Below are 27,489 nucleotides of genomic sequence, written 5' to 3' on the forward strand. Positions count from 1 at the left end.
GATATAACTATTTAATCTATGTGCATATGCTTATGTTATAGATATATGTGAATATAAGTTTATTCTAAGTGCGTGAACTAGTTAAATCTGTTAAATGTTTGCTTAAATACCCTTCTAAGTAGATTTGAGTATGATACTTCATAAAATAGATTAGATTTGTGAAAAGCACGATTATAGAAAGTTAAACTCATTTTGGGTCTGGATCTACACAAACATAGAGTAACGCGAGGCTGCAGAGCGGTGCGTGATACCTTCAAACCACATCCAAACATCCCAAGGGTGTGGAAACCTGGTTCCAACGCCCTCCCCTGCTACCTCGGGCAAGAATTTAGTCCGCGCTCTACGGGTTTTTTTCGAAAGGGCCGGTAGCTACGGGATTTGTTTGGCTAAATAATTCTTCCAAACCTAGGTTAGGCCCATATAAGCCAACAACTGATGAGGAGAATGACAGAGGTAACCATAGACCAAGCTTTTAGTTTGTTATCTAGCCCTACCAAAACAAATAGGGATATCTCTATGTAATCATAGCCAATAGATGACAGGAATGTAAATGAGTTTAGGCTAAATAGCTAGGCTCAGGTGGGTTTTGGAAAATTTAGGGTTTTGTTGCTGGATAAGGGAGAAAAGCCAGGTAGCTAGGTCATAGGATCAAAGGGTTACAACAACAAAGATATAAAGGAGCAAGGTGGAATTACTTTTGTGATGGATCTTAGGGTTTTCTGGTGTAGTGTAGTGTTTATAGGAAGCAAAAGATCTTAATGAGCATGAAACATGAATTCCTTAAGTAAGAAAGAAAGTAACACATAATGGTTTGTCCATAAAAACGTAGCTTTATGCAAGGAATTTTGTTTATAAACTATAAGGAAAACCATTGAATAATTGATGAATGCAAAGAGAATATGAATGTTGTTCATATAAAGCTATAGCAGAGAAAAAATAACATCACAAACTTACTGCACATGAATTCCTAGATAATAGTTGCAAATTGTGTCCTTTGATTTCCAAAAAATGTCCAAGTACACGCTACAATAGTTCTCTCCTTGGAAATCTAACTCGTTCTATCACTGATAAAATGAGACATAAATAACAAAACAACATCTCCCCACTCTCAAGGGTTGAATCCATGACTCTAATAACTATTCCATGAGGTGTTTTAACCAAACCCTAATGTCTAGGGAAGTTAAAAACAACTTCTACAATTAACTTTGACTCCAACCTCTCTCATAAATGAGGTAAAATTTACATCAAGACAGCTTACAAAGACTAACCACCTATTATTTACATTTAATTTCACCCCTAAAATTCATCTACTTCACCCTTTTGACTTTTACCAAAGTCAAACTAGGAATTACAAGAAATTACATAGTGAGAATTTTACAAAAATCTTAGAAATTTCCAGGTGTGCAGTGAGCTATTGGAGGCCATTTTTGAGTGCCTTTCTAAAGTCCAAATCTATATCTAAAGCCTCTTATAGAAATTTTGGATAGTTAATATGTATTTATAGTATTTTTCCACTCAAAATGACCCATTTTTGGTAGAGATATGGCCATTCTCCCAAGGTGTCTCTAGGTGCGCAGTGAAATGGGAAAAGTGGGGCAAAAAGGTGATTTTTGGCCTATTATATGGAAATTTCTCAAAAACTAAGCCCCAAACTAGGAAAGTGATCCGGATTTAAACAGGAACGCAACAAATTACAGAGATAACCATATACACAAAGATGCAGCGGAAATAATACTTCATTTCATTAATGGAAAATACTGAAATATGCTTACAACCAGAAATGGAAATAAACCAGCTAGGGCGATGGTAGCTTATCTCTGAGAAGAGATGTGATGGCTACATGCCTCTGAACTGTGTTACAATGAGGCTCGAAGGCCTATTTATTGTTGAGAAACAATGGAAAACCCTTAACATTCCAAAACCTAACCCTAGGAGATGAAACGCCAAACTGTGGGCCCCGTTTGGGGTAAATTGGTACATCAACTTCCCGGGGTCGTAACTTTGGTATATGATCTCCGTTTGACGCGTACAATAGCTCGTTAGAAAGATCTATCCGAGTACTACCACTTTGGGAGGCAACATGGGTCCATGATTCCCAAAAAAACGTCGTTTAGGGCCTCAAAACGGCTCCAGAAGTTCAGGACCCGAAAAACTGCTAAAAATAGTAAACTGTGATACAATTAAGGAAACTGAAAATGCTGAGAAAGACAATGGTGGGGGTCCAGGTGGACTTGGCAGGTGGCCACCAATATCCACCTGGATCATTCCTCCCCCCTTAGGAAGCAATGGTCCCCATTGCGTTGAGCTCCTCCATGAGATGAGGAAACTTCTGCTGAACTTGTTCCCTGGTGAGCCACTTTCCCTGCTGAAGGAGTTGGCCTGCTTTGACAACTCGATACAGTTGGATATTCTGTTGGCAAGTGTTCTTGATCTGTGTGTCCATGATCCGATCAGTTGCAGCTTGTTCCATGCAATCTGGATTTAATTCTGTGGGTTTGAGCTGTTCTGCAATGTCGGATGTGTCTAGCAATGGTGGAAAGTATGGCCAAAGGCGGTCCACATTGAACACTGGGTGCAGGCCAAGGAATGGGGGAATGCTGAGCTCAAATGCATTGTCTCCCATAGCCTTAGTAATGGTGTAAGGACCATATCAGAGTGGTCTCAATTTCCGATAGGCTCCAGTAAGGCGTTCCTTTTGCAAATGCAACCAGACTTTGTCGCCCACCTGAAACTTGTGTGGCACCCGGTGTTGATCATGTCGCTGCTTGTACTTGGCATTTGATTTCTCAAGAATGTCATGGACTTGCTGGCGAATATGTTGGATGCGCTCAATGAAGCTGGTGGCCTTATCTGTTTCGGACTGGACATGAGCTGAATTCATGTGAGTAGCTGCAAGGGGCATGGCCACATCAATGGGACATAGTGGCTGGAATCCCAAACCCACCTGAAAAGGGCTATGGCCAGTGGAGCTGTGAAGAGCTCGGTTGTAGCTGTGCTGAACATAGGGGAGGCTCTCGTCCCTTGTGCGTGGATGCTTTGAGTTATACATGCGCAGAATGTGCACAATCATCCTGTTGACAACCTCTGTCTGGCCATCAGTTTGAGGATGGAAGGCTGTGGACTTCGTGAGTTTGGTGTCCAGCATTGACCAGAGACTGGACCAAAATGTGCTGAGAAACTGACTGTCCCGATCTGAGATGATAGACTGTGGGATCCCAAAGTGCACCCACACTCGTTCAAAGAAGAGTTTAGCAGTGGCTTCTGCTGTGATATTCTTCTTGCAGGCCATCATAATGGCCATCTTCGAGAACCTGTCGACGACCACAAAAACACAGTCATTTCCATGCTTAGTGGAAGGAAGGCCTGACATGTAATCCATGGAGATGGATTCCCAAGGTCGACTAGGGGTAGGCAACGGGGTATAGAGGCCGTGCTTCTTAATGGTCGGTTTGGCAATGGCACAGGCAGTACATGATCGGATGTACTTCCCAACATCCTGTCGAAGATTCGGCCAATAGAAATAATTTTGCAGTACTGCCACTGTTTTCTCGACCCCGAAATGCCCAGCAGCCCGACTGTAGTGTGCTTCCCAAATCATCTTGGCACGCTCGCTTGAAGGAACACAAAGGTGACCGAGGTGGCATAATAGGGCGTCCTGGAGGTGAAAATCTGCAACACGCTGACCCTCCAAGAGTGTCTGGTATGTGTGGCCGAATTCTGGGTCGCTTTTGTAGAGAAGTGGCCAATCAGAAGTCTCATGCCCACAAGAGTTGAGCACGGTGGTTAGCGCCATGATCGGTGGCCGACTGAGGCAATCTGCAACATTATTGGTGCTGCCCTTTTTATACTTGATATTCAAGTGAAACTGTTGCAGGTATGTAGACCACTTTTGATGGCGATCATTCTGCAATTTCCCTTGGGTCTGTATGAACTGCAGAGGTCGGTGGTCTGTATGGATGACCGTTTCCTTCCCCAAAATGTAATGCTTCCATTGTCGGCAGGCCTGTACAATGGAATACATCTCTTTATCATAAGTGGGGTACTTCCGGACTGTGTCTGAAAGTGTTTCACTGTGATATGCCACTGGATGTCCATGTTGAGTAAGGACTGCCCCAATAGCATAGTCAGAGGCATCTGTCTCGACCTCAAATGGTTGTTGTAAATCTGGTAACGCGAGCACTGGTGCTGTGCAGAGGCGATCCTTCAATTCCCTGAATGCCTTCTGTTGAGATTCAGACCAAAGAATTTTGCTTTCGCCCCGCCCTTGGTGACTTGACTCAAGGGCCAAGAAATATGAGAAAACCCCAACACAAACCTGCGGTAGAAGTTGGCAAGACCTAGAAAGCTGCGGAGCTCTGTTAGAGTGGTTGGAGAGGGCCAATCCCGAATGACTTGGATCTTGGCCGGATCGACATGCACCCCCTGTTCATCAATGATGTATCCCAGATACTGAACCTGGGTCATGCCAAAAGTGCATTTCTCCAAATTGGCACATAGCTTGTGTACCGCAGTGTTTGGAGAACCTGTCGGATGTGGTGGAGGTGCTCTTCCCAACTCTGGCTGAAGATCAGAATGTCATCCAAGTATACTACTACAAAGGAGTTGGTGAATGGCCGCAAGATGTCATCCATTAGCCTCATAAAGGTTGCAGGAGCATTCGTCAATCCGAAAGGCATGACCAACCATTCGAAGAGGCCCTCCTTGGATTTGAAGGCAGTCTTCCACACATCGAAGGGTTCGATTGGTACCTGGTGATATCCTGACTTCAGATCGATCTTGCTGAAATATTTCACCCCCTTTAGTTGGTCTAGGAGGTCATCAATACGCGGGATCGGGTACCTATTACGGACAGTGATCTTGTTCAGCGCCCGATAGTCAATACAGAGTCTCCACGTCCCATCCTTCTTCTGTACCAACACGATCGGGCTCCCACAGGGCGATGAACTCGGACGGATGTGACCTTTCTGCAGGAGCTCCTGAATCTGCCTCTTGATTTCATCATTCTCCAGAACGGAGCGCCGATAAATTGGTCCATTGGGTAGCGGCGCACCTGGGGTCAGATCGATGGAGTGCTTGACTTGACAGTGCAGAGGAACCCCTGCCGGGGAGGTGAAGATGTCCTCGTACTCCTCCACAACCTTGTCCATCTGTAGTTGTCGTGCAGAGGGGCCCCGTTTGGAGGCCGTGGCCACTGTCTTCTTCTTTCCTTGAGGGCGTATCATCAGGAAAACAAATTTCCTGGTTTTGGAAATGATCTTACTGCATTGTTTTGCAGTAATCAAAGAGAGGGCGGCAGGTGGTGCTACCTCTGGTATCCTGAACAACTTATTTCCCAATGTAATAATAACAGCATGGGGCCTTGATTCATACACAGCATGTCACTTCCACAAGTATGGTTTTCCTAGTAATACATCACAAACTTCAAGGGGAGCAATGTCACACAATACCTCATCCGTGAAGGGCTTGATATTTTATGGAAGGCGACACTGCTGGCTCACGCGAAGATCTCGTCCTTGGTGAAGCCACCCAATGGTGTATGGTTGTGGATGTGATGTGGTCGGTAAGCCCAACCGCTTCACGACCTCTGCCGAAATGAGGTTCTTTTGACTCCCGCTATCAACAATGAACTGTATCGGGGAGCCCTTTACCCACATCTGGGAGTGGAAGAGACGCTCCTCCTCCTCTGGATCTTCGGGTTTATTTTTCTGGATCTTTGCGGTAGCAACAGTGGCGCTGGGATCCGCATCAATGATCTGCTTCCCTTTTTCATACCCCTTATCGGGTTCTGACTTAGATTCGGAACATGCATCTGATTCTGAAACCTTTAGCTCAGCCACCAGTGACTGCTTGGCCCGACACTCACTTGTGTTGTGAGTGGAGCTCTTATGGAACTCGCACCATTTTCCAGTGTCCTTTTTCGGCTTCGCGGCGCTGTTCTTTGCTTGTGGCTTCGGCTGGTTGTCTTGGGCTGTCCCGCCTTGGCTTTGTCCTTTGCTTTGTGGTTTAGGGGCACCTTTCCCCTGCTTCGGATTCGCAGATCCAAAGTCCCGCTTCTTTTGTTTAAACTTCTGCTCGACCTTGACGGCATATCGGTATGCTGCGCCGAGCGAGGGGATGTTTAGGAATTGTATTTCTTCCTGGATGTACTTGTGCAGGCAGCCACGGTATTTGAGTATCAAATGTTGCTCTGAGTCCTTGATACCCAACTTGGTGCGAAGGGCATGGAAAAGATTGGTGAACTCCGGCACGTCTTGGTCCCTTCCCTGCCGCAGCGTGGTCCACTTTATGTATTCATCCTCATAGCTTCCGACAGGGTAGTACTGCTCCTTGATGGCATCCCGGAATGAATCCCAGGTGGGTGCGGCTGAAAATAGTGAGCCAGTACTTTCATCCTTCTGCTCGCAGTAGGTTTCCCACCTGTCCTTGACGTGGGGGGCTGCTTTGAGAAGAGCAAAAACAATCTTTTCCCGACTCGAAAATTCATGAATAGAAAAATAACCCTCTAGCAGATTTAACCATTTATCTACGACATCTGCGTCTATCTGACCCTCGAATATGGGGATTTCAAAATTAACTTGTACCTTAAAGGGTGTGGCATTTCCAGAGTAGCTGCTGGAAGCCGATGCGTTGCTTCTGGGTAGCCGCTGAAGGATCTGGGCAAAGCTGTCCATCATCGCGTTCCGTTGTCGCTCGAGGGCTTCTTCGAGCAAGATTTTGATGGGATCTCCTGCCCCCTCGTCTTTCTTCTCGTCCGCCATGGGAGGCCGTCGGGATTTGCGAGGCTGGTCTTGCAAAGGTTCAACCAGTTCAAGCCCTAACTCCTTATATCCCGACCTTGTTGGGGACATGCAAAGAAAAACAGAGAAAAAGCAGACCGCTCTGATACCACTGATCCAGATTTAAACAGGAACGCAACAAATTACAGAGATAACCATATACACAAAGATGCAGCGGAAATAATACTTCATTTCATTAATGGAAAATACTGAAATATGCTTACAACCAGAAATGGAAATAAACCAGCTAGGGCGATGGTAGCTTATCTCTGAGAAGAGATGTGATGGCTACATGCCTCTGAACTGTGTTACAATGAGGCTCGAAGGCCTATTTATTGTTGAGAAACAATGGAAAACCCTTAACATTCCAAAACCTAACCCTAGGAGATGAAACGCCAAACTGTGGGCCCCGTTTGGGGGTAAATTGGTACATCAACTTCCCGGGGTCGTAACTTTGGCATATGATCTCCGTTTGACGCGTACAATAGCTCGTTAGAAAGATCTATCCGAGTACTACCACTTTGGGAGGCAACATCGGTCTATGGACCCATGTTGCCCCAGATTCCCAAAAAAACGTCGTTTAGGGCCTCAAAACGGCTCCGGAAGTTCAGGACCCGAAAAACTGCTAAAAATAGTAAACTGTGCTACAATTAAGGAAACTGAAAATGCTGAGAAAGACAATGGTGGGGGTCCAGGTGGACTTGGCAGGTGGCCACCAATATCCACCTGGATCAGAAAGTGGGAAAATGGGTTTTTATATGGGGGTCACAAGCTTTCCAAAAAAAAAAAAAAATTCCATAATTTTGAGCCCTGAGGAAGAAGTGCTGCATGAGTTTGCTGCACTTCGAGATAGAAAATTGCCAAAAAATTGCAAGTCTACACCAAAACAAAAAAAAAAATATCCAAATCCTCCCAAAATTTTCCAGAGATACCTGATGAGGTTTTTTATGCAATCATGGATGCATTAGCAAGAAAATCTAACTTACCCTTCTCCTCTTTCCTGATTAGGGTTTCCTTGAGTTTTTCCTTCAACTGTTTGATTTTGACCTTGGCAACCTGATTCCTTGTGCAATAATGGATGGCCATTTTCTTTTACAACTTATTATCCATGTTTCCCTTTTCAAGGAGCTTCTCAAGGTGGGAATTGACTTTTTCAAGCCAAAACTCCCTGTCCTCATTTATTTGCATGGCAATCCTCTCTTCAAATTAAAATTCTTCCTTTGATCGCTTTTGTTCTCTTTCCCTCCGAAGTGCCTTCCTAAGACCCATTTTCCTTGGTATCTTACTTTCCACATGTCCATGATTCTCAGTGTCCTCATGGTCCACCACTTCCTTTCCTTTCATCTCTTGTTTCTTGGATTTGAATTTCTCTTTCTCCATTACTCGTTGTTTTGCCTTAAGTTGACTATTTTATTGCTCAATGAATGAAATGATGAATTTGGCCCTTTCCAAATTGTCCTTGAGCTCCATGATTTGAGAATACTTCTCTTTGATGACTTATTGTAGGGTTTGATTGTCATCATGTGCCCCTAATTCAACTAGGTTAAAGTCATGCTCAATGGGCTCCTCATTGTGCAAAGAAGCCTCATGATGTGATGGTGATCCCTGTTCTATTGATGTAGTAGGCTTGGCCCCTTCGTCAATTTGAGGAGAAAACATAAGGCTTCTACCTCTTTGATATTTCTTGGTCACCGCAAGCCTAGATGCCTTGGAAATCTCATCATGTTCACTTGATGATCCCACCTCCATGGGTTGTACTGACATGGTTTGGTGTTGGCCTGGTGAAGTTGTTATATGTGTTTTCAAGGATGCCTCAATGAAGGTGTCCCATGTCATTTTCTTCTCTTTCAACCGATGGAGTACTATAACCTTTATCAGTCTATGGTGAAAGAGGCTGGGATAATGCACTTTCCCTTTCAATTTAACCCTTTCCAAAATTTTGGTTAGGCTCCTATACAAGTAGCTAGACAAATTTAGAGACTTGGAAGCTGTAAAGTGCATGAGAAGTCTTATGTGGTATTGATATAGCCTAGAAAATCTACCCTCACATGTGAAGAACTTCATGATAGCCTTCATCAATGGTGCATATCTCTCCAACAAGTATCTGAATGGGAAAACATGTGAGTGAGCTCCTTTGTATTGTGATTTCATGTAGGGTTTGTACTCTTCTAGGTCTAGGTTCATGCCTTTGAACTAGTTTTCACCATCATTTGGTATGCCTATAGCTTGAGAGATGGCATCCACTGAAAACATGAAATCAGTCCCTGCAATGGTGATCTTGTCTTCCTTCAAGGTGAGGAAAATTATACCAGTGAGATGCTCATGGTAACCTACTTCCTGCACTCTTTGAAAAACCCCTAAACAATTGACATCTTCAAAGAATTTCATTATAAATGTGGATGAGCTGATTTCATTGTAATTAGAGGGCTCAAAAATCAGTATCTTCCCCCCTTGTTGTACTTCCTCTTCTATGATGGTGATGAGGCAAGCTCCATACTTCAAACCCTAGGTGAAAGGCAAGCAAAAACAGTGAAATTTGTTGTTGTGAGTGAATGAGGTGGTATGATGGACTTAGGATTTACCTAAATTTGTAAGGAAATTTAGAAGGGTAGGGGATGATGTAAATGAGTAGGGGAAAAATTAATTTTTGGAAATGAGTGAGGGGAGGGGGCGGAAAAGGCCAAAACATAGGCCTATCCTAAAAAGAGATAAGGTAGATTAGGGTTTAGAGGAAAATGATATAAAATGAGGGGATACCGCTTTACGATAGATGGAAATGGTGTATTAGCTGCAAATAGAGGTGTAGGGACAATTAATCTAGGGTTTAGGGCAACAAATTATCATTTTAGGATCAAAACATGAAAATCATGGAAACCCTAGAAGAAGAAGTATTTGAACATTTTCCTGACATATGAGGCAAAGGAGGGCATGAAAATGATTAAACTTACTTGTTATAGATGCTGGAGGATGAAATGACTAAATAGGAGCTTTGAAAAATGATTTTTGGTGGTCCAACAACAATTTTTGGCAACTCTACACCGTGCGCAGTGCGCTGTCCAGGTGCATAGTGAAGGCTCTCTGTGCACAGCGAGAGTCAATTTTTTCTAGTGAAGGCTATGGAATCACAATTTTTTACAAAGGATAGGGAGGAACTTGATGATAGGATGGTAGACAAGTGCAAATGAGTGTGAATGAGCTCCTCCATGTGCTTTTATAATTTTATTTTGGTGTTTAACTGATTAAAGAGGTAGGATGGCCCACCTCACCAATTCACTTTATTTTTTAGTTTTGTAGCCTTAAGACCTCTTCTTGTAACTTTAGAACCTTAGCAACATTATTACATCTATAAAAGTAAATCACATTTGAAAGCAAGTCTTAGTGAACAAATTTACCTATTGCTACTCCTCATTTGTCAGATTTATACATGAAATGAATGATTTTGTGACCTTAACCCTAATGAACTAATGGTGAAACTAAGCTGAATGGAGACCATGATGATGTGACTGAAGTGATATTAATGATGTTTTCATGATGGTAGACTCAACCGAGTGATTAAACTGACCGACATATGAAATTCTTGGGAGAGTGGAAATAGCCCTAGACACACTAGCTAGTGAACAAATTTTTATTTGAAGACTCACTAAAATGACAAAAATTTGACTTGACACCCTAACAACACCTTGTAAGAGCATATTTGATCACTAGTGATAGACTGAGCTGACTGACACTAAATCCCTCACATATAACCTTACTTTTTTGCAACTTGGTAAACCAACCAATTCATTAGCAAAACAATATTGTGCCCAACCCAAAGTCTCCCTTCTCTAAAATTTCTTTGTCCATGCCTTATCACAACCATAGGCTTTCCTCCTACAAATCCTATTTTAAACTTCTCCTAAAACGCTTCATCCCTGGGACACCTAGAATTCACTGGCACTCCTTGGCAGACACTCTTATTTGTTCATTTCCAAGGATTTTGACCTAGTTCTCCCTTGTGTTCCCCTAACTCTCCCTAACACTCCTCACCATCCATTGACACTGTTACATAGTAATTTGGCACTGTCTCCCTGTCAGTCACCCTACTGTGTCGAGAATTCACAATAATCAAGTTCATGCCTTCTGAACTGGCCCAAAACCCACTTTTCCAAAGTTTTCCTCATCAGCGCGTCTGTTTCTAAAATATCCGCGATGACTGGCGGCTTGTAGTGTATTCAGTGCGCTGGCAGTGCGGAAGCACATCACTTTTCCGCGCTGGTCGCATTTTATGAGCCAGCGCACGCGCTGACATGACTTTCCCCGTTATTGAGGCGCGACATCAGCACGTCAGTTACCTTATAATCCACGCTGATCCTGTTTGGGCGAATTTGTTCCAACAGCCAGCCTTCCAGATAACTCCAGGCTTGGTTGTTGGCTTTGTGAGTATCGACTCCCTTCTATGGCATGTCTGTTCGACCCTTTGCAACCACTTCCCTTGAGGATAATCTCATCCTTCCACCCTTTTAGGAGGCTCCTTCTCCTATATAAACTTCCACCATTACCATGAGCAGAGAGTTTTGGAACAGCTTGGATTGTATAGAGCTTATAGTGCTCAGATTGCTGCTACTATAGGTATTTGGTGTGCTAGGTGTGGAAGTGATTGATTGCTTAGGGAAGGTTGTTTTGTGTTGCTTGTGAGAGAGAGAGAGTTGCTTGTCTTGGGAGAATCATTTCCAAAGGTGAATGCTTGAGACACTTGTTGACCGGCCCCTCCTGAGAAGGTTACCGACGTCAGAACATTTGGTTGTACTCTTCTCTGTTTGATTAATAATAGATGACTGCTATTATTGTTCCATTCTCATTTGTCTATGCAATGGTTAAATGTGAATTACATCTTTTCTGACTGATGTATGGTTGCTTTTATTAGATTTCATGCTTGTGTTTGTTTCCTCTTCGTGTGTGCAGGTGTCTATTCGTAGAGATCGCGAAGGATCGTGACCAGCCAAAGCGAAGGAGTGAAGGCGGCATCTCTTCGTCAAACGACAGCGCTGGAATCCAAGTAGATGCTCTTTACCTCTTGTTTAATTGCAATTAGGAACATGCGTAGTAGCATTGACTGATTGTTGCTAGACCCTTGCTGGGCTAGTAGGGATCGCCTCTATCCGTAGAGGGGATTTACCTCTCCAACAATTTGGCGACTCCGCTGGGGATCAGCCTTTTTGTCTCTTGTGTCCACTTTTTGTGTTTGAATTTGATTTTTCTCTCTTTTCGAGTTTTGGGGATTGTTTTTTTGCTTGTAGCCTTCCTGGGTCCATCTGGGAAGTGTCTTGACTGTTAAAAGACTTTCTACCTTTGGTTTGGGAGTTTTCTGCCTTGATTCTACTCGTTTTCACCCTCGTCGTGGTTTAATTCAGAACAGACGCACTGACGTCGCACCCCTGTTTCTTTGTTATCCTTGTCATCGCGCCTGCATGATTAATAGTCGCGCTGACCTCGTTTTTAGAGGCAGCGCCCTTTATCCGTGTGCTTCCGCGCTGACATCGCACATCTGCTTCTTTGTCCTCCCTATCATCGCGCCTGTGTGATTAATAGTCGCGCTGACCTCGTTTTTCTGAGACAGCGCCCTTTATCCGTGTATTTCTGCGCTGACGTCGCAAAGTTGCTACAGGCCTCCTCCTGTCAGCGCCGAGTTGCTGAAGGCTACCCGCGCTGATCCTGTAGAATTCATTTTTGTCCGGATTAGCCTCCTGAACTTGTTGCTTTAGCTTTCCCCTCTTCTCTCCACTTGGTTTGTGACTTGTTTTTCATTATCTGAACTCTGAGCTGCTTGTTTGCGAAGTCTTGTCCCACAGGGTTTCGTTTTTGCTCATCTTTCGGTTTTTGCAAATACCTTCCTCTTTGCTTTCGCTGCTTGGTTTGTATTTCCGCCATCACTTTTACAGCTGCTGGATTGTGTTGAATCTCTATTTGACTGGTTGTAACTCTTATCCTTCGGGTGTTTGCCTTTTTCCTTTGATTTCGCATTCTAGCCCTAGGGCATCTAGTGGCCGTGTGTGTGTCAAGCCTTCCGTAAGGATCTTGTTCTCTTGTTTGACCAGCCAACTTCATATTTGTTTTTGCACTCGTTCAGTGATTGTTGAAGTGTTGTTGGTCGTGTTTCCGAGTGGTTTTTTCTTCCTCCTTGTTTGAATCCTTGCTTGTCTTGCCGAGCTTAGATCACATAGCTCGTGCGGAACTTAGTTTTCCTTTTGATTTGGAAGCCTTTGTTGGATGTTTGGGAACTTTGTGTGCTTTCATTGAGTGATTTGCTTGGTGTTCCGGTTCCTCCAAATTCATTTAGATGCTTTGTGCCATTGAAAGAAAATCAAACTAGTAGCTTTGCTTTTGAGAATTGAAAAGGAAAAGAACATTTCATTGATTCGCGTTTTCAAAAGAAAAAAATTTCCTTTCCTTGCCTTTATCTGCATTAGGATTGTTTGATTGCTTGTGTTCGTTTTGTTTGATCGAAATCTCTTTACCCTTTCATAGCTAGAATTCATCGAACAAAATGGTTTTCTTTGGCATGTAGTTTGCATCTAGGTAATTGTGAGAGAACATACGATAGGACCTAAAATCGAAACTTAATTTCAAGATCAACTATAAAATGAACCGAATGAATCTAAAAACGCATTGGAACTAAACGCAAACATCTAGAGGTCTAGGTTAGAGACGTGTTCCGGCGTCTTTAAACATAGTCACTGTTGTTTCACATTATGGTTGGGTGATTCCTCCTTCTGTGACTCGATAGTGGTCTAACACGGACTGCGCTCCCACGTACCGTCACGTATATAGGGAGACCCCACTAGGCTTTTATCCTTTATCCATAGGAAGCCGAGTCTGCCGCTTTGTGAACCGTAATGCACCGAACACAGCATTCGGGAAGATTGACTGCAGTACGGAAAGTCCTTGGCTCTCATACGATTGCTGAGGTGTATAAGCAGTTTTACGGGTCGCTTGGTAAACCTTATACCTAGAATCTCCAGAGCAGTCACTTTTGATCCTTTTCGGACTCCCTAAATGAAAAGGTGCCTGTGAGCGTCTTGTCACTTCGTGCTCATTAAACATTCGAAGGAGACTGGAGTCATCTTTTCGTCCTTTTCTCGACTCCTGAAACATGAAAAGGTCAAGTTTGGTTCTTGTGTCTTAAAATTAATTCGGCCACGATAACATCACCTGATTAGATCTTGTGTGCGTTAGTTTTGAGTAGGGTCTTTATCGTTAGTTTGCTTTAGGTTTTCTAAGGGGTCTTGTCATCCTGGCTGACCCGTCAACTCCCGGTCCAAGTGATCAAGGTTCTCCATCTTCTGTTGCTCCAGAGGTACCAGTTGTAAGCGGTACTCTTCCCATTGTTCCGAGTATCCAGCCTATCAACGTACGTGCCCCAGGCGACGAAGATTATATAGAAGATTGGAATCCTATCTGGGAGCCTAACAGCGATTATACCCCTCGTACCCCTCATACTCCTCTCGGTATGTCGTCTCCAATGTCTACTTCCCCCATGGATGAGACAGCTTCCAGCACAGGTGAGACACCCATGGTGACGGACATTGAGACTCCGATCCCGGCTTCCTCTCCACTCCCTCCACGATATCAATCAATGAGGGATAGGATAGCCGCTAGAACTACTTCTACGACTATATGGGATCCTAGTCTTATTGCCACCACCGGGCCCTTTGTTTTGCGACCTCTTAATACACCTCTTACTTCAGGGCTTAACACGCCCGTTACCTCAGTTCCCACCAATCCAACCGTTTGTGTAGTGCGTTCGACTCCGGTCATCAGTGTTGTGCCAGCATCCTCATCTACGAACCTTGAAGCTGGGCCCTTTCCTGGTGGTGTTCCAGGAGCAGGGCCATATGATGCTCATGGGCAGCCCATTGTGGACCCAGATTACGAAGGTCCGCTCTTTTATTATGATGCGAATGGCCAGTACCTCGAGAACATGTCGGTCCTTCCTCATCGTCCTTTCGAAGAGAACCAGGAACCGTTGAACGTTACGTATGATCCCGTTACTCATGTTTTCCATGGGAGCCGGAACCCTCCCGGACAGCCTCAAGGACCACCCAACCAAGGCCAGCCACCTTATGTGCAAACCCCTCAAGGGCAACCACTTTATGGCCCGCCTTACCCAGGACAATCTGGGGGCCCACAGGGACAACCCTACCAGGGACAACCCTCAGCCGTTGGAGGTCCGTCGTATTCATATCAAGGTCAACCTACTGGATATCCAGGGCAACCTGGTACCCAGCAAGGTTACCCAACTGGACAACCAGGGCAGCCTTACATTCAACAAGGCCAACCCGGTTTCCAGCAAGGGTACCCATCTGGACAAACTGGGTCAGTTTATAATCCTCAAAATCAACCAGCGGTCCAGCAGGGATATCCTCTTGGGTAGGGAGGGCAACCCTACTTACAGCAGGGCCAACCTACCGCCCAGTCTGGTCATCTTTCTGGGCAGGGTAGGCAACCCTACGTTCAGCAGGGTCAACCTACTGCTCAATCCATGAACCCTTCTGGGCAAGGGGGGCAGCCTGCTATACAGCAAGGCCAACCCTATGCTCAGTCTACGCACCAAGGGGGGCAACTCGCTATACAGCAAGGCCAGCCCTCTACTCAGTCTGTGCACCCCGGGGGACAGACAGGCCAACCTTCCATGCAGCAAGGTCAACCCGCTGTCCGCCCTAATCACCCATCTGGACAAGCTGGCCAACCTCAAGGTCAACCAGCTGTCCAGCCAGCTCAGTCATTTGTTCTGCAAGGACAACCCTTGGTGGTCCACGGACAACCTGGCACCTAGCAAGTCCACCCTGCTGGCCAACCAGGTCCATCTCAAATCCAACCAAGTCAACCTTCGGGACAGATGATTCGACCCCAGCCAGTTCAAGGACATTACTCTGGGCCTCAAACTCAAATGGGTTATCAAATGCAAGGTGGGCCTCAGCCTCAACCTTCGTACCAAACGCAGCCTCCCTATCAGGCTCAGTATGGGGCCCAGCAACCATATGGCTACCAGCAACCCCAGGGGCAAACTCAGTTTGCTCCTTATCAAAATTATCAACAGCCACAGGTCACTCCTTACCAAAATTATCAGTATGGTGCACCTGTGGGGCAAGCTGCTAATACATGGGGAGCTGGGGGGCAGACACAGGGACAGCCGTCCGCATATGGCCAGAATCCGTATGTACAGAACCCCTACGGACAAGCTCCCTATGCGCCAGGCCCTTTTGGGCCAGGTCCATCGAGACAAAATTCTTACGCGCCAGGCCCTTTTGGGCCAGGTCCGTCCGGACAGAGTTCGTGGGGGCAACCACCATCTGGTTGGAACCCTAATGTCGCCTCGAATCCGCAGCCACAAATGTCCTTTAACCCACAGCTACTGTTCTTAGCAACGTTGGAACTACCTGATGTGTCCAAGCTAACAAATGATCCTATTTTGCATAATCCGTATTGGCCACCGGTTCCAACCAAAATACCAGGTGACTGTCCAAAGTTTGATGGCAAAGCTGGTGAAGACCCTCAGGCCCATGTAATGACTTATCACCTTCCGTGTTCATCCAACTCATGGCTTGATGATTCTATCCGACTTCGCCTCTTTCAAAGGACTCTCACTGGTTCAGCCACTAAGTGGTACATCGAACTCAATCGCGGCATGTTTCACGATTTCAACTCGTTGGCTATGGCCTTTCTGACTCATTTTCAGTTACCCATTCGGTACGAGACTGGGACACATCTTCTCACGTCTCTCAAACAGGATACGGCTACGCACATCTCTGATCATATACATGAATGGAGAAGGCGTCGTCGCTTGATTAAATTTTGGATTCCTGATCAACTCCTGACCGACTGGTTCACGACTTCCTTTGTCCCTAAGATTGCAAAAGACATCGCAATGGGAGCGTGTGTAACTGAAGAGCAAGCAATCGCGCGAGCTTAGTACCTCGACTTAGTGTACTCTCAGTCGGGTACTTTGTATGAGTATTTGCCAGATGCCCCAAGGCCTGGACAGCCCAAGGCTCCACCAAAACCCTCTGTTGATGGAGTCATTGGTTCTGTGAATTCGTCATCAAAGAAATCAGCCGCGAACCCTGGGAAGCAGAAACAGAACGCCTCTAACGAAAATGCTTCTCAGGGCCAATCTATTTCTGGGACTACCTCCGAGGTAAACGCCGTCCAGTCCACCGCGGCGGACAAATCCTCGAAAGGCAAAAAGAAAGGGAAGGCTAAAGATAAATCTGGACAGCCCAAGCAGAACCCTCCTAAACCTCCCTCCGAGGAAGGAGCTAAACGAAAGCCTAAGTATCCTTGTCTCATCTGCGAGGAGGATCACTACACCAAGGATTTCCCTAGGCGGTCCGAGGTTAGTCGACTTTTGAAAGGTGCTCCGGGGCCTCCTGCTGTGCTAAAAGAGCCTTTCCCTTCCTAGCAGACGCATCAGGTGGCAGATCCCTCTCAATCCTCTTCCTCGTTCGGTTCTCAAGTGTTCATGGCTGGAACGATTCCCATCCATGTTTCAACTCGAGCGAAAGATTATCCATCTCCAGCCGAGAAAGAGTCGGAGTTTCCCTCCAGCGCTCCTCTGTCCAGTTCTGGTCCCCTTCACATCGAACGGCCCAGCACTGAGACGATCCCCCGACCCCCTCCTAAAGGTGTACTCAGGAAGTCATCTTATAACCCCAATGCTCGTGCTGCCCAGCACTATAGCATTGTCGAGGACTTAGCTCAGGCTCCGTCTGCTATGTCCGCATTAGAAGTCCTCCAGAGCTGCCCCTCCCAGAGGAAGTCCTTGCTATCAGCGATTGGTGGCATCGACCCGGCAGATTCGGATTTAATTTCTTTTGATCTCGAGGGTTTTACACAGAGACTGCCTCATCAGGTGGCTTTCCTTATACAGGTCCTCATCAACGGCAAAACAATCCATCGTACAGTCATTGATGAGGGTGCCTCAACCTGCATCATGTCAGTTGCTTGCTGGAAGGCTATTGGTTCTCCTGCTCTGAGCTAGTCTCCTACGACCCTGGAAGCTTTCGATGGAAGAGAATCTCGTCCATATGGTATCCTCCCACGATTGCCTATCTCTTTAGAAGGGAAAACCGTAGAAGTAGAGGTTGAAGTTGTTGACGCTAATCTCACTTACAACCTCCTCCTTGGACGAAGCTGGACATACGCCATGCAAGCCGTGGCTTCCTCCTTGTTCCGTGTCGTTCGCTTCCCCCATCAAGGAAGAATTGTCACGGTGGACCAGCTATCCTTTTTTGCTTCCTCTTCTGAAGGAAATGTGCCATTCGTGGAGCATACCTCAAAGTCATTAGTGAGTGTGGGTGCTGGATTATTCAAAGATCCCTCCTTAATGGGAGTCTTTCCCCTCCCACCTCCGAATCTCGCCCCTGTTAACATGATTTCAGTACGTTCTGATCCATGGGTTCTTCCTCCCTTGAATCAGGAAGACTCTTGGGGTGATATGATGCCGTTGAGTCCTGCCGAGCTCAACTACATCGAGATTGTCGCTGCATCGGCTCCCCCTCCTGAACCTGCTTCTTCAAGCAGTGTTCCTGATTCATATGATCATTTCCCTTGGCTGGGTGATGAGGCCACTTCGGATCCCCTGAAGGAAACATTTCCCTCCGATGAGGCCATCATAGAGACTATGTCTCTCGAAGAACTCCCTTGGTTAGATCACCACCATCGTTCTTCGTTTCTCCCTCCACATTCGGAAATGGTCGCATGTCTCGAGCGGTTTGCTTCATGTGTCCCATCTCCGCCTCTCCAAACACCTGTTCAGCTATATCAAGTGTCTTCGGAAGGCAATATGGGTAACATCACGCAGACCCAGCCTATCGACATCTCTGTCAAACCAGGGATTGTCGAGAATATTTTTATTGGAGTCACATGCACTCCTGAGGAAGTTCAACTTTATACTGCCTTATTTCGTGAATTTCGTGATGTCTTCGCATGGTCTTACGAGGAAATGCCCGGCATCGACCCTAGTATTGTGGTGCACGAAATACCTACTTATCCAGGCGCTAAGCCTGTTCGTCAGCGCTTACGTCCAGTGCACCCTCGAAAGGCTGCAGCCATCAAGGCCGAAGTTGAAAAGCTTCTTCGAGCTGGTTTCATCTATGCCATTCCCCTCACAGAGTGGGTGTCCAATATAGTCCCTGTGAATAAAAAGCAGGGCACTATCCAGGTCTGTGTTGATTACCGCGATATCAATCGTACCTGTCCAAAAGATAACTTTCCTACACCTTTTATTGATCATCTTATTGATGACTGCGCAGGAAGTGAGATTTATTCGTTTATGGACGGCTTCTCTGGTTATAACCAGATCAACATAGCCCCTGCGGACCAGCATAAGACAGCTTTCATTTGTCCTTGGGGCACCTTCGCTTATAAGAAGCTTCCTTTCGGTCTCAAAAATGCCGGGGCCACTTTCCAGCGTGCGATGTCCTATGCTTTTCATGATATTCGACACATCGTACAGCCTTACCTGGATGACCTTCCAGCTCATTCAGCTAAGCGTCAAGACCATCCATCTCATCTACGCGAGATTTTTCTCTGCTGTCGACACTACCGTATTCGACTTAATCCGCATAAGTGTGTCTTCTGCGTAGAATCTGGCCGACTACTCGGGTTCATCGTCTCCCGGGAAGGCATCCATCTGGATCCCCTCAAAGTCGAGGCCATTTTGAATCTTCCTCCCCCTGCCTCTTTGCAGCAATTGCAGAGCTTGCAGGGTAAAGCTAATTTTCTCAGACGATTCATTCCGAATTATGCCGAGGTGGCTAAGGGTTTCACACGGTTGTTAAAACGAGACACACCCTTTCGTTGGGATGCTATCGCCCAGGAATCTTTCGAGCGCCTTAAAGACCTTCTTGTCTCAGCTCCGCTCTTAAGACCTCCGAACTACCACCGTGATTACACTCTCTATCTAGCTGCCGCTGACACCACCATCGGCATGGTTCTGGTGCAGGATGATGACGACGGCACCGAGCACGTTATCTATTATCTTAGTCGCAACCTTCTGGATACGGAAACTCGTTACGCATATGTCGAGAAGTTGGCATTGGCAACTGTCTGCGCCGTCCAACGATTCCGGCCTTATATCCTGTTGCGCATGACGACTGTGATCTCTGACTGCAACCCCATGACCTACATTTTGTCACGTCAACTGCTGGGGGGCAAATACTCGAAGTGGATTGTAATCCTCCAAGAGTTCGACTTGGAATTCACTGCGGCCAAGTCTAAGAAATCTCTGGTCTTTGCTGAACTGCTCTGTTCCTTACCATCTCACTCCGCACCATCTCGTTCGGAGGAGCATATCCTGGATGAAACATTGTTTCTCATCAGCACCCTCGACCCGTGGTACGGGGACATTATCATATATTTGCAGACATCTTCCTTCCGTCCAAACATATTGAAAGATGCCCGACGGCGAATTCGTCACCAAGCTCAACCCTATCGCATTTTGGGTGATACCCTGTACCGCCTCGGCGTTGATTCTGTTCTCCGCCGTTGCTTGACTCTCGAGGAGGCTGAGTGGGTGTTGAATGACTGCCACTCCGGCGCTTGTGGCGGCCATATGTCCGGATATGCTACCGCCCAGAAGATCCTCCGTGCTGGTTATTTCTGGCCTTCCATCTTCAAGGATTGCATCCTTGCTGTACGTGCATGTCATGAATGCCAGGTTTACCACCGGAAGATGCGTGCACCTGTTGCACCACTGCACCCTGTTGTCACCGTAGGTCCATTTGCCAAATGGGGCATCGATTATACGTCCTGTAACCCTCGTTCGGCCGGGGGGCATGGATACATCATCGTTGCCGTGGATTATTTCACCAAGTGGGCCGAAGCGATGCCTACACTGAACGAAGACGGTTACACGGTGACGCAGTTTTTATTCAATCATGTCATTACTCGTTTCGGAGTCCCTCAGGCTATTGTCACGGATCACGGAAAGCACTTCCGAAATCACATGATGACGGAACTAACGACCCAACTAGGCTTGCGGCAAGATAGTTCGACACCGTACTATCCACAATCCAACGGTCAAGTCGAGGCCGTGAACAAAGTTTTGATCACTATGCTTCAACGCACCGTCAATACGCACAAGTCTAATTGGCATCTGATGTTGTTCCCAGCCTTGTGGGCCTACCGGACTTCTGTGAAGGACGCCACCGGTTTCACTCCGTTTCAGTTGGTTTATGGACTGGAGGCTACCCTTCCCGTCGAATGTGAGATTCCTTCGTTGAAATTAGCTGTCGAGTTGCTTCCCAACACCACTCCGGTGGAGGAACGGCTTTTGTACCTAGAACGGTTAGACGAGACTCGTCGTTTAGCTTCTTTGGCTATCGAAGCGCAAAAGAAGAGAGTCAAGGCTCACTTTGACCAGAATATTCATCCTCGTTCCTTCGTTGAGGGAGATCTAGTACCGCTCTACGATCAAGCTAAAGATAAGCTGGGGGCAGGAAAACTCGAATCCATGTGGCTAGGTCCCTATATCGTGAAAAGAGTTTTACAAAAAGGCGCATATGAGTTGATTGATTACGAAGGAAATCCTCTTGACAAGCCCTGCAACGGGCTGTATCTGAAGAAATATTATGCATGACTTCGTGCACTCAGTGTGTACATACGCGTGTTTAGTGTGTTTTGTGTGCATGATTTCATGTTTTGCTTTGGTGTGAAGGCGTGTTTGCCTCTTATTGTGTTTTCTCCTTCTTGTGCAGATGTCTAGTGCACCTTATGTTGGTTTCGCTGATGGCGCCTGCCGTAGTACTTGCAATTTGTCCTCTGCGGCGTGGGCAATCTATGATCCTCACGGGGAGTTGCTAGATCTTCAAGGAGTCTGCCTCAGTCATACCACTAATAATGTTGCTGAATACAGTGCCGTAATTGAGCTACTAGCCGAAGCAGTTGATCTCGGCATTCGAGCAATGATGGTAAACCTGGACTCCCAACTTGTCGTTCATCAACTCAACGGGCGATATTCCGTCAGAGACCAACGTATCCTAAGGTTGTATCTACGTGTCAGATTGTTAGAAAGGAATTTTGACTATATCACATATCAACATATTCCGAGACGATTAAACACGTTGACTGATGCATTGGCAAATCATGTGTTAGACAGACATTTGCGAAATAGATAACATCATACAAGAAGACATAGAAAGCATAGTAGAGTAAAGCATATGTAAATAAGATATTTCCTCAAGCATAGTTTGCATGCGTGCTGTGTGTGCTTTTAAGCTTGCATTAAAAACATTAAAATATATGGGTCATGTGTTGTGCAATTCATACATAAGATCACATTTCTACTGAACACTTGCATAACGTAAATGAAACATCATCACATGTAACAAGATCCATCCAAAAATCGGTATGTATATATATATATATCGTGTGGCGCACTGAGGCGCTCAAAAATAAGTGTATGTGTCAAAAATAAGAGTCACTGTTCTCCATACATTCGAGACATATGTTTCTCAAAACATCAAAAGGAAACCTAGGCGACTACTGTGCTGGGTTGTGCTCTCTATAGCACACAGCTGCTCGTGCCACCCGCCTCAACAAGCGGTGCACCCTAGGTGCCACCCCCACTGTGTGGATCTGGTGCTCTATGGGAACCTCCTCGACTCCCTGGTAGTCTAGCACACCCTCCAGCAAACCCTCAAGGTTGCGAGCTATCGCCTCTGAAGTATCAACTCCTGGAGGGACTAAGGCCAGGGCTCCAGCTCCTTGCCCCTCTCTCCGTGCCTCTGGGGCTAAGCCGATGGGTCTAACAGGTCCCACATCTGCGCACCATGACATTTATCAAGACATGTACATAAAAAATAAAAAAACATTAAAACATTTAAAAAAGGGTCAAATGTCATACCTGCATCATCCCAATGCTCTCCTACGGGCAGTGGCATGTCAGGATTGTTGCAGAAGTCCATACCTGCGTATGGCCAGTCCTCAACAAAAATGATCTGCTGCTCCAACCACTCTCGAAAGATCACTCCCCAAGCAGCTGGCCAGCCACCACCTCCGCGTGGCATAATGCGAGCCCATCGAGTGGCCCTTGTCTCTCGGGGACCTCTAGGTGGATCCACGGCCATAGTCTGCAGCCGCATGGCTGGCACCCGCTCCAGAATGAGTGGGAGTAAGAGCGACCCATAGCCAAACTGTTTCGTCTCTCCGCGACGACAGTTGCTGAGTTGCCTCTTCATGCTGTTGGTCACCGCTATGGCCCAGTCAAACACAGTAGGCTATAAGCACTCAAGAGCTAGCAGCAGGTGGGTCTTCGAGGCCTCATGGTTGGCTAAGCTTCCCGCTGCCCGGGTCACCATAAAAAGGATGGTGCGAAGGACTATATCTGTCACCGTGGGAATTGACACCTTCCCACTCCGCGTTTTCTCTGCCTCTGGACATACTCGAGCCATGAGTTGGTCGAGAGTCTCGCCGCTGGGCCGTTGCCCCTCCAGAATAGGCCTCACGCCCCGGCGCGACAATCCAGTCAAGAAATATATGTCCATGTGGTCGAACTCAATGTCTTTACCGCGGATGGTAAATTTGCCATCTATTGGGTTCCATGACCGGATCAGGAACTCAAGTAAGTCATGATGAGCTCTCAAGCGTGGAGTCAGGAAGAATTTTAGGAATCCGCACACCCGCATGGCATCTCGGCAATCCGCTCTTGCAAAAGCAGCTATATCCTCAACATCATGGGCCCTCTCTTGCCACTGAAAGGCCATTGCGTCCTGCATAAACATTAAAAAAAAATATTAGAGTGCTGACTATAAAAGTTTTCACGTTCAAAAACTTAAAAAACAAAATTTTGTTGTGCCAGCGCGGCTGTTTTTAAAACAGTCGCGCTGACAATGGCAGTGCTTTGTATTTTCTCCAGGTCAGCGCGGAAGAACACGGGTTTTCCGCGCTGACCGGGAAGGTGGTACGTTCAATTCTATTTCGATCAACGCGGTCCCGCGCGGGAAATCCGCGCTGACCGAGAGCGCACCAACGCTCCAAAAAATTGCCAAAACGGCCAATTCCCACCGTTAAAATGCTTAAAAAAGGACTCAAAAGAGAGCGCATGGCAAGGGGAACCTACCTGGAGCAAGCCGTTCGATGAATGGTGTCTGCACAGGGAAGAATTCGCTCCGTCAACTTCGCAGCTTCACAATGTTCTCAAAGGCTCAATATGGTAACAATGGTAAAAATGACTATTTACCCTTCTATTTATAGTAAAATGGCTTAATTAGCTATAGATTTTACAAATGTGGGTTTTCTCATGCTTTAACCATGGATTTAGCACTTCTGTCAGAGTCTTATAACATGTTTCAATATGTTTTTAACATGTCGAACGGATTTATGCGGGTATTTTTATTGTGCAGGTCCTCAGAATCGGTGGAGTCATAATGGTCCTAAAATCACTTGGTTCCAAAAAATGTCGTCTTTGAGCTCTTTTGCGACACGAAACAAGAAAAGATGGCCGAGCTTCCTTTCAGCTCGTTAAAGGGAACGAGAGGCGGTCATTTTAAGCTCTTTTTCCGACCGTGTAACTTTAAAAGATTGTCGGGTGTTTGTCGTTTCGCGCTCGTTATTGGCTCTAAAACGACGTGTTTCCGACCGCTTTTTTACTTTTTCGGGTCGAAGGCACTATCTACGAAAAGTACTCCTCGATCGTAATGGTCGGGCGGTTCTTTCGAGCATAGTTTTATACTTTTTCGGGCTCGAGAGACACAACTGTACGAAAAAGGACCCCCCTGGAGTCTCCTTTTCCGTTGTCTTTTCAGGCTCTCTAAACAAGAAAAGACGCCGAGTTTTTCCTTTGTCAGGCTCGTTAAAAACTTGATGACATCGGGCATTGTCGAAATGACACTCTTCAAGCATATGCTATCCCCGTCAAGCTTGTCATCCAAAAATAACCGGGGTACCTGCCAGAAATGGTGGGGAAAATGGAACTGCAATTGTTGCGTCGGCAGTATGTCGCTCTTGAACATGGCACTGATCTGCATTCGTGTCGGGTGGGAATTTCTCATTTTGTTTCACAACTGACCTCCGTGGGTATGGGTTATCCTATTTGACCTCTCATCTGTTCATTGCCATCATCATCATACCCTCTGCTCATTTGATGTCAAATACTACCAAATCCGCTATAGTGTCGCCGATATGTTCAAGAGAAGTTGACCTCTGCAATAATACAACCTCATCTGCTATCTCACACAAATCATTTTTCCTCTGTCTCGTGTCGATGATGTGGGAAACATTATGGCCCACCTTCGATCAAGGTCACTTCCTGTCGACTTCAGCTCATTATCCGGGAAGGTGACTTAGAGACTCCCTTCAGGTGCCTTAGAGCCTGCATGCCTCAATGGCAGGTTCTTCGTGTTCGACGCGAGGTTTTCATCATTGGCCTCTGATCGAATGATTCTGCGGGTGTTCGACACCAGCTCATTGATTCACACGCCGCGGATTGTACCTATAGTACCTTGAGGGCCATTGTCATTATTGATGGTACCTCTCGTGTCTGTTAACAGTTTTCATCATTGACTGGTAATCAGACGATGTTCATGCATGTTCAACTTCAGCTCATGTATTCACATGCTTGAACTTGTACTTTGTTCGGGTCGAGATGGAGCGCAAGACCCTGGATCCCTGTCTGTTATGGTCCAGGTTGCGATTTTGTGGATGATCGTTACATGACTCATTGATGGATGGCTGCGCCCATACCTGAGTCTTCATGGATGGCTGCGACCATACCTTATCATTATTTTGGTCTCTTTAGCTGGGTGGCTGCGTCCATTCCACAGAACTTTTCGCATGTCTTTCGGATGGCTGCGCCCATGCCTAGACTGCATGTACTTGATTATCAGAGATATTCGGTCCTTCCTGGTGGTGTTCCAGTTCGGCGAGTGTTGTAAAGCATTTCACCCCTCCCACTCTCTCGGTCTTCATGCTTTAGGGGGCATCTGTTACACAGTAATTTGGCACTGTCTCCCTGTCAGTCACCCTACTGTGTCGAGAATTCACAATAATCAAGTTCATGCCTTCTGAACTGGCCCAAAACCCACTTTTCCAAAGTTTTCCTCATCAGCGCGTCTGTTTCTAAAATATCCGCGATGACTGGCGGCTTGTAGTGTATTCAGTGCGCTGGCAGCGCGGAAGCACATCACTTTTCCGCGCTGGTCGCATTTTATGAGCCAGCGCACCTCTCCTTTGTATTTGGTCGCGCTGACATGACTTTCCCCATTATTGAGGCGCGACATCAGCGCGTCAGTTACCTTATAATCCGCGCTGATCCTGTTTGGGCGAATTTGTTCCAACAACCAGCCTTCCAGATAACTCCAGGCTTGGTTGTTGGCTTTGTGAGTATCGACTCCCTTCTATGGCATGTCTGTTCGACCCTTTGCAACCACTTCCCTTGAGGATAAGCTCATCCTTCCACCCTTTTAGGAGGCTCCTTCTCCTATATAAACTTCCACCATTACCATGAGCAGAGAGTTTTGGAATAGCTTGGATTGTATAGAGCTTATAGTGCTCAGATTGTTGCTACTATAGGTATTTGGTGTGCTAGGTGTGGAAGTGATTGATTGCTTAGGGAAGGTTGTTTTGTGTTGCTTGTGAGAGAGAGAGAGTTGCTTGTCTTGGGAGAATCATTTCCAAAGGTGAATGCTTGAGACACTTGCTGACCGGCCCCTCCTGAGAAGGTTACCGACGTCAGAACATTTGGTTGTACTCTTCTCTGTTTGATTAATAATAGATGACTGCTATTATTGTTCCATTCTCATTTGTCTATGCAATGGTTAAATGTGAATTACATCTTTTCTGACTGATGTATGGTTTCTTTTATTAGATTTCACGCTTGTGTTTGTTTCCTCTTCGTGTGTGCAGGTGTCTATTCGCGGAGATCGCGAAGGATCGTGACCAGCCAAAGCGAAGGAGCGAAGGCGGCATCTCTTCATCAAACGACAGCGCTGGAATCCAAGTAGGTGCTCTTTACCTCTTGTTTAATTGCAATTAGGAACATGCGTAGTAGCATTGACTGATTGTTGCTAGACCCTTGCTGGGCTAGTAGGGATCGCCTCTATCCGTAGAGGGGATTTACCTCTCCAACAGACACTATCTGCCATGTGTTATTAAACCTTTTCATTACTTGGCATGCCCTGGAACTCCTTAGATATCATGCCCTCACAACTACCCTTACTTTCTTTTTATACTTGGCCAGAACCCAACCAAGTCCTGCCTTGACTACAACAATTTAACCAAGTTATAGTTACTAAAACTAGACTATGCCTTGTTCACCTAAGAACTGCCTATAACACATCTTAGGCTACTCATTTCAAATCTCAACTCATCCCACTTAACAAGTTACCAATTCAAGGCTCACATCCAACCATGGCCATAAAACAACTAAGAAACACAGTTTACATCTTGACATGCCATAACACATGGCACATCTAACAATTCTCTAGCCCTATGTGGCGTGTGTTAGCATCCCCTACATTTATTTCCATGCTTTACACTCCCTAGCACACCCTAGCACTCTCCGACATGCCCTGGTACTCTAGCATGCCTTGGCACTGCCTAACATATAACCTTGTCACTCCCTCCTTAGAACTCTTGGAACTCGTTGACAATCCCTATCACACACTCTTATCTTTTAATTTCGATGCATTTTGAACTAGTTCTTCGTTGTGTTTTTTTGGCACTCCTTAACATTTTC

The sequence above is a fragment of the Pinus tabuliformis genome, chromosome X (assembly GCF_031772625.1).
Source record: "Pinus tabuliformis cultivar Carrire ecotype Pingquan chromosome X, CPIR1, whole genome shotgun sequence".
NCBI lineage: Eukaryota > Viridiplantae > Streptophyta > Pinopsida > Pinales > Pinaceae > Pinus > Pinus tabuliformis.